Below are 7,734 nucleotides of genomic sequence, written 5' to 3' on the forward strand. Positions count from 1 at the left end.
AAACTTGGGAATATGACTGCGTGGCCTATTCCTTCAATAAAAATTCTCTCAGTTCTTCTCTCCTTAATTCTTCGGGGAACTCACATGAACTAGCCAACATCCGAAGTTCCGCCATGAAGTCGGGTATGCTTTTCACACACAGCTTCTGTCCTTGTAGAACCTGTGTCTGGCCATGAGTAGGATGCTAACTGGCTTCAGATGGTCTATCACCAGTGTTCTCAACTCCACAACCGATTTGCTTGCATGTTTCTCGGGTGCCAGCATCTATTTCATTGAAGCATATGTTTCGAGCCACAGCTGGTGAAGAGACGGGCTCTTCTCTGGTCTGCATTATCGTCGCCCAGCCAGTCTTTGGTCACAAAGCTTTGCTGGAACCTTTCAATAAAGTGATCCCAATTGTCTACAGCATTGTATTTCTCATCTGAGTTGTTTTGGTAGCCAATCTGTGTATTATGTGATCCTGTAACTCGTCGCCACTGTTATGGCCTGACTCTAATGTACTAACTTACACGAGACACACGCTGAAGTCAACGTCACTCAGGACCAGCACCTTTTATTCCAGCTCTACAGTGCTGCACTTGCCTAAGACCTCCTTTTATTTTCCTCAGTGGAACAGGTATGGAGTGTCTCCTGGAAGTGCACCACTGGTGGTGAGGTATGCTTATTGTTACAGTTCATATCCAGTTAATGTCATGTACAGCATGGTAAGATAAAGTTATATCGAGTAATGTGAGATAAAAACATAGAAACATAGAAAATAGGTGCAGGAGAAGGCCATTCGGCCCTTCTAGCCTGCACCGCCATTCAATGAGTCCATGGCTGAACAGATATATGACAATTTCAGATTCAATCGATTTTGAAAAGCTTCCACCAGCACCAGGAACTTTTGAGCGAGAAGAGGGCATGCATAGCCAAAATAGATCCTCGACCGTGGTCTGGAGGGCGAGGACCACAAACTTGGTGGTGCCTATCTCGGCACGTTGCTCAACTGTGCACACACGCGGCAATGCCTGACACAGGAATCTAAGTCACTATCGATACCGGGCTACCACACGTGGAATCTGGCTATCGCTTTCATCATTACAAAGCTTCTGCAATTTTTTGAGGTTGTTTCCAGTCGAGTGAACAAGGGAGAACAAGTTGATGTGGTATATTTGGACTTTCAGAAGGCTTTCGACAAGGTCCCACACAAGAGATTAATGTGCAAAGTTAAAGCAGATTGGATTGGGGGTAGTGTGCTGACATGGATTGAGAACTGGTTGTCAGACAGGAAGCAAAGAGTAGGAGTAAATGCGTAATTTTCAGAATGGCAGGCAGGCACTAGTGGGGTACCGCAAGGTTCTGTGCTCTGGCCCCAGCTGTTTACATTGTACATTAATGATTAGGAAGAAGGGATTAAATGTAGTATCTACAAATTTGCCGATGACACTAAGTTGGGTGGCAGTATGAACTGCGAGGAGGATTCTATGAGGCTGCAGAGTTACTTGGATAGTGTAGGTGAGTGGGCAAATGCATGGCAGATGAAGTATAATGTTGTGGATTAATGTGAGGTTATCCACTTTGGTGGTGAAAACAAAGAGACAGACTATTATCTGAATGCTGACAGATTCCGAAAAGGGGATGTGCAACGAGACCTGGGTGTCATGGTACATCAGTCATTGAAGGTTGGCATGCAGGTACAGCAGGCGGTTAAGAAAGCAAATGGCATGTTGGCCTTCATAGTGAGGGGATTTGAGTACAGGGGCAGGGAGGTGTTGCTACAGTTGTACAGGGCCTTGGTGAGGCCACACCTGGAGTATTGTGTACAGTTTTGGTCTCCTAACTTGAGGAAGGACGTTCGTGCTATTGAAGGAGTGCAGCGAAGGTTCACCAGACTGGTAAGAAATACTGGATCAACTGGGCTTGTATTCACTGGAGTTCTGAAGAATCAGAGGGGACCTCATAGAAACGTTTAAAATTCTGACGGGTTTAGACAGGTTAGATGCAGGAAGAATGTTCCCAATGTTTGGGAAGTCCAGAACCAGGGGTCGCAGTCGAAGGATAAGGGGTAAGCTATTTAGGACTGAGATGAGGAGAAACTTCTTCACCCAGAGAGTGGTGAACCTGTGGAATTCACCACCACAGAAGGTTGTGAAGGCCAAGTCACTAAATATATTCAAAAAGGAGTTAGATGAAGTCCTTACGACTCGGGGGATCAAGGGGTATGGCGAGAAAGCAGGAAGGGGGTACTGAAGTTTCATGTTCAGCCATGAACTCATTGAATGGCGGTAAAGGCTCCAAGGATCGAATGGCCTACTCCTGCACCTATGTTCTATGTTTCTATGTATTACTATACCCGAGTGTGTGCCGTGAAGTTCCGAGATAAACGTCTCCCTGTACGTTTTGTGTCGCACTACGAGTTTACCCCACAACAGTCAGTCTGCCTGAAGGGACAGCACAAGATCTTGGCTGGTCCAAGTCCTAACCTGGCAGGCCGTGACAGGTGATTTGTCATTTTCAAATGCTTCCATGACCATCAACAAGTCGGCGGGCTGCGCCACATTCAACAAGTTTGTAGGCTGCGCCATTTCCACCCACGTGGTAGGCAATAATAGCCGACTGAGTGCATCCGCACAGTTCTCGGTGCCTGGCCTGTGGCAGATGGTCTTGTTTTACGCTGATATCTTTGTATGCGGGCTGAGGCATTAGTATTTATCCCCGTTTGTTCAGCGAACAGCGATATGAGTGGATTGTTTCCAGCTCAAATTTGAGTCCAAACGTGTGCTGATGCATTTACTTTAACCCAAACCCACACACTAATGCCTCTTTCTCAATCATGCTGTCGCCCTGAGACCAGCTCCTGGATGCATAGGCGACAGGGTACAACTTCTCTGCAATGTTAGCCTGTTGTAATACACACCCGACGCCGTACGACGACGCATCACATGCCAGCACAAGTCTTTTACACAGGTTATACAACAGCAGCTTGTTGGAGCATAAAATGATTCTGGCTTTCACAAAAGCAATTACTTTTTTTTTTCCACATACCTACTTCTCATCTTTATGCAAAATCACATGTAGGGGCTCTAAGAGGGTTCTTAACACCGGTCGTAAGTTACCAAAATAGTTGAGGAGTCCCAGGAACGACCGCAGCTCTGTGAGATACTGTGGCTTGGCGCTGTTCTGATAGCCTCTGTTTTGGCGTCTGTGGGTCGAATGCCATCAGCCGCGATCTTTCTACAGAAAAACTCCACTTCTGTTGCCATGAAGACGCATTTTGACCTCTTCAGCCGGATCCCTTCGAAATACAGATGCTGGAGGACCTCCTCCCGGTTTTGTAGGTAGTCGACGATGACCCAAACCGTGACCAATATGGCGTCCGGAAAAACCACAGTGCGTGGTAGCGACTTGAGTCCGTTCTCCATGTTTCTCTGGAAGATCGCTGCATCCGACCGAATTACAAACGAGCATCTGTTGCAGATGAACAGTCCCTTGTGCGTGTTGATGCAGGTGAGGCGGTTCGATGAATCCTCCAGCTCCTGCGTCACGTCGGCCGAAGTCAGGTCGAGCTTGGTGAAAGACTTGCCTCCTGCCATCGTCGCAAAATGGTCGTCTGTTTTGGGCAGCGGGTATTGGTCCTGTAGCAAGAACCGATTAATAGTTATTTTTTGTCACTGCAAATACTGACCGTGCCATCACTTTTGAGTACGGGAACAATCGGGCTGGCCCACTTGCTGACTTCAACTGGGGAGATGTTGCGCTCGCGTTGCAGCCTGTCCAGCTCGATTTCCACTCTCTCCCTCATCTTGTGAGGTACCACTCGCGCCTTGGGCTGAATATATCGTGTCTCTGGGAACAAGTGTATCCGCACCTTCGCCCCGGAAAGGTTTCCAATGCCTGGCTCTAAGGGTAATTAAATTCATTAAGAACCTGCTTACATGAGGTCTCGTCGACATTTGATAGCGGTCGGATATCATCCAATTTCCAGCTGACTTTGCCCAGCCAGCTTCTTCGAAGCATTGTGTGGCCATCGCCAGTGACAATCCAGTGTGGCCGTTCATGCACCGTGCCCTCGTCGGTGAACTTGAACATGGCGCTGCCAAGGACAGTGATTACCTCTTTGCTGCACATAATCGGTTTCTTTTGGATGGGGCTCAGGGCTTGACTGAGTGCGTTGTTGCACAGTTTCTCAAACATCTTTTAATTCTTGAAGAAATTGGATAGCGCCGGTGTCCAGTTCCATGGCTACGGGTAAGCCATTCAATTTTACATTCATGATTATGGGTGGAAAATCCGTCGAAAAATGGTGCACCCCGTGTACTTCGGCATATGCCTCCTCTCTCTGAGGCACGAAATTAATTCGGACCACCATGGACCGATGTTCCTCTGCCATGTATTGGTTAGCAGGTTTTGCAGAGCTTGCAGGTCGTCTGCAAGCTCGTTCGATGTGCCCCATTGTTCCACAGCAGTTGCAAAAATAACCTTTGGAGCGGCATGAATAGGCTGAAAGAAGCCTCCAGAACTCCAACAAGGTGTGACAAGCCTTGCTTTCATCCTTTGCTGCGGACTCTGAGTCAGCTGGGTCACCTTAAGCCTGCTGGCAGTTACAGACTCGTGGTTTCTGCCCTGTACATTGCTGGTCGCAATCACAGTTCCAGTTAATTTATGATCATTGCTCGCACTTGTGTGCTGCGAGATTTGTTCGGTGTTATCACTGTGTGTAAATAAACGCCTGTACTATCGCAATGGCCTTATTGAGGGTCGGTGTCGCTACCGTAAAATGTTTACGGAGGATGGATTCCTGGCCAGTGCCCAGTACACAAAGTCTCGGAGTATTTGCTCCAGGTATCCATCAAACTCACATTGTCCTGCAAGTCGCCTTAGTTCGTTGACAAAGCTCGCTACATCCTAACTTTCAGATTGCTGGCAAGTGCACAATCGTTACTTTGCCATCAGCACGCTCTCACTCCAGTTAAGATGCTCGCGAACCAGTGTGCAGAGCTCCTCATACGAAATATCTGTGGGTTTCACCGGAGCCAAAAGATTCTTCATGAGGCTGTAGGTCAGTGCCCCGCAGACCGAGAGGAGGTCCGCTCTCCTTTCGGCAGGGCTTCCTTCTCCGTCCAGCTCGCTGGCTACAATGTACTGGTCTTGCCGTTTGACATAGGTTTCCCAGTCCTCAACCTCCGAGAACTGCAGCAGGATGCCCACAGTTTGCTGCATCTTTGCGTTGAATTTGTATACTCATCGCCAGTTATTGTGTTACTAACACAGATGAGATTGATCATTGGGAGATTAAAGTAGCAGTGACCTCAGTCTTTATAAAGACACTCCAGAGTGAGGAACAGGCCTGAGGTGCCGGCTTATATACAGTGCTCCCAAGGGATGCTGGGAGCCCTTGTGGCTTTACGGGTTGCACCACTTCTGGCGGATCAGGGGGAGTGCATTTTTTACAGATACGCAACAGAAGTTATACATCTAGAATGTATATTTGCTTTGCTGTGAAACAATATCCAGTCCCTTGCTCCAGCACCTATCTCACTGTATTCCCAGTCTCATGTACAGGTTACCCGCAATGAATATTTTGAAGCCGAATACCAACGCGCAGTTTCTCAAATGGCTTATGGTTTCAGAGTTAACTTGCAGAGCACAGACAAATTATTAAATTATGGACTCTCCATCAGTTTGCATTTCTTTAATTGTGCAAATGAAGATCTTCGGTCAATTCATGATGTATTCCCGTGAAAGCAGGATAATATTTAACGATTATAAATTTTCTACATTTCGAAAGACACAGGATAGACAGCACAGAATTTTTAAGGGAGGATCGCGTTTGACAAACTTGATTGAATTTTTGGAACAGGTGATCTGGAGGTTCGATGAAGCAGTGTGTATGATGTTGTTTGTCTGGATTTCAGCAAATGCTTTCGCTAAGGTCCCACATAACAGACTGGTCATGAAAGTAAACGCCCATGGGGTGCAGGGCAAAATAGCAAACTTGATCCAAAATAAGCTCAGAGGAAGGAATCAAATGGTAATATTTGATGGGTGTTTTCGTGATTGGAAGGATGTTTCCAGTGGGTTTCCGCAGAGCTCAGTGCTAGGTCCCTGGCTTTTTATGGTATTCATCAATGATCTAAACTTGAATATAGGGGTTATGATTAAGAATGTTTCAGGTGATACTAAAATAGGCGAGAGGTTGCTAATGACGAAGAAAGCTAGGGACTGCAGCTAGGTATCAATCAACTGGTCAGCTGCGCAGAACAGTGGCAAATGCAATTTAATCCAGAGACGTTTGAAATCGTGCATTTGGGGTGGGCTAATAAGAAGAGGCAATACATGTTAAATGGTCGGACAATGAGCAGAGTCGATGAAAAAAGGGACGTGGGAGTGCCTGTCCAAAAGATCCCTGAAGGTAGCTGGCCAGGTAGCTAATGTGGTGAAGAAGGCATACGGAATAGTTGCTTTTATTGCCACAGGCATGGGAGAGAGGAGCAAGTGGATTATGCTTCAACTGTAGAAAACTCTGGTTAGGCCACAGTTTCAGCACTGCGTGCAGTTCTGCTCTCCACATTAAAGGAAGGACGTGATTGTGCTGGCGACGTTACAGAGGAGATTTAAGAGGATGTTGCCAGGAGTGGAGAAGGTTATCAATGAGAACAGATTGGATAGGCTGTGTTTGTTTTCCTTGGAAGAAAGGACGCTAAGGCGACACAGCATTGAGGTGTAGAAAATTAGGTTGGTCCTGAAAATAGTTAAACAAAAGGGCCTATTTCCCATAGCGAAGTGCTCAACAAGCCGAAGGCGTAGATTAAAAGTAATTAGTGTCAGGGTTAAAGGCGATTTGAAGGGACCATTGTTCATCCAGATATTTGTTGGGGTTTGGAACTCACTCTCTGAAAATGTCTGTTCTGGTGTGTTGGCTGTGCCCTCACTGGGCTGGCGTGCTGGGTGAGCCTGGCCTTGCTGGGCTGTTGGGCGTCATTGGGTTTAATTTCCTGGTCCGGGGCGGTGTCATTCATCCTTTGGGTGTGTCTTGTGGTCTCTGAAAAGGTGATACCTGCTGGAGGTTGTTCAGGGCAGTCTGTGAACCGCAACCTCGTTTGTTCCACCTGCTTTCTGCAAATTTATCAAATATCAAGTTTGACTACAAATACCCTACTCCCTTCTTTAGTTATCACGGTGTCTGCGTTTCACATGGGACTATGTCCATAGTTTAGCACAAACACAGGGTCGTTCTGATCCACTTCCCGTGACGCGACCATCATTTACATTTTGTTGCTACCGGCTGCTCTCTACCTGATCATGAAGATTGGGGTGAATTAACGTGATTCTGGTTTTAAGTGACCTTTTCAAGAGTTGCTCAGCCGGGGGCACGCCTGGGAGCAAGATAGATCTCGTGCGCTTGCTGAGCAGTACTCGGGACAGGCGGGTTTGGAGTGAGCCTTCTGTGATTTGTTTAAGGCACTGTTTGATTGTTTGTACTGCCAACGCTGGCAGCCATTGGCTTCTGGTGTAAAAGGGGCCGAGGTTACATGTTTGATCCCATTGCGGGTCATGAATGCTTTAAATTCGGCACTGGTTAAACATGGACCGTTGTCACTGACCAGTACATTAGGCAGGCCATGGGAGGCAAACATGGCCATCAGACTTTCAATGGTGGCGGTTCCCGTGCTTCCCGACCTTATTTCATGTTAAATCGATTTTGAAAAAGCATCCACTACCAACAGGAACATTTTACCAAGAAACGGGTCC

Source organism: Pristiophorus japonicus, unplaced genomic scaffold, assembly GCF_044704955.1.
Source record: "Pristiophorus japonicus isolate sPriJap1 unplaced genomic scaffold, sPriJap1.hap1 HAP1_SCAFFOLD_168, whole genome shotgun sequence".
In the NCBI taxonomy this organism is placed as follows: Eukaryota; Metazoa; Chordata; class Chondrichthyes; family Pristiophoridae; genus Pristiophorus; species Pristiophorus japonicus.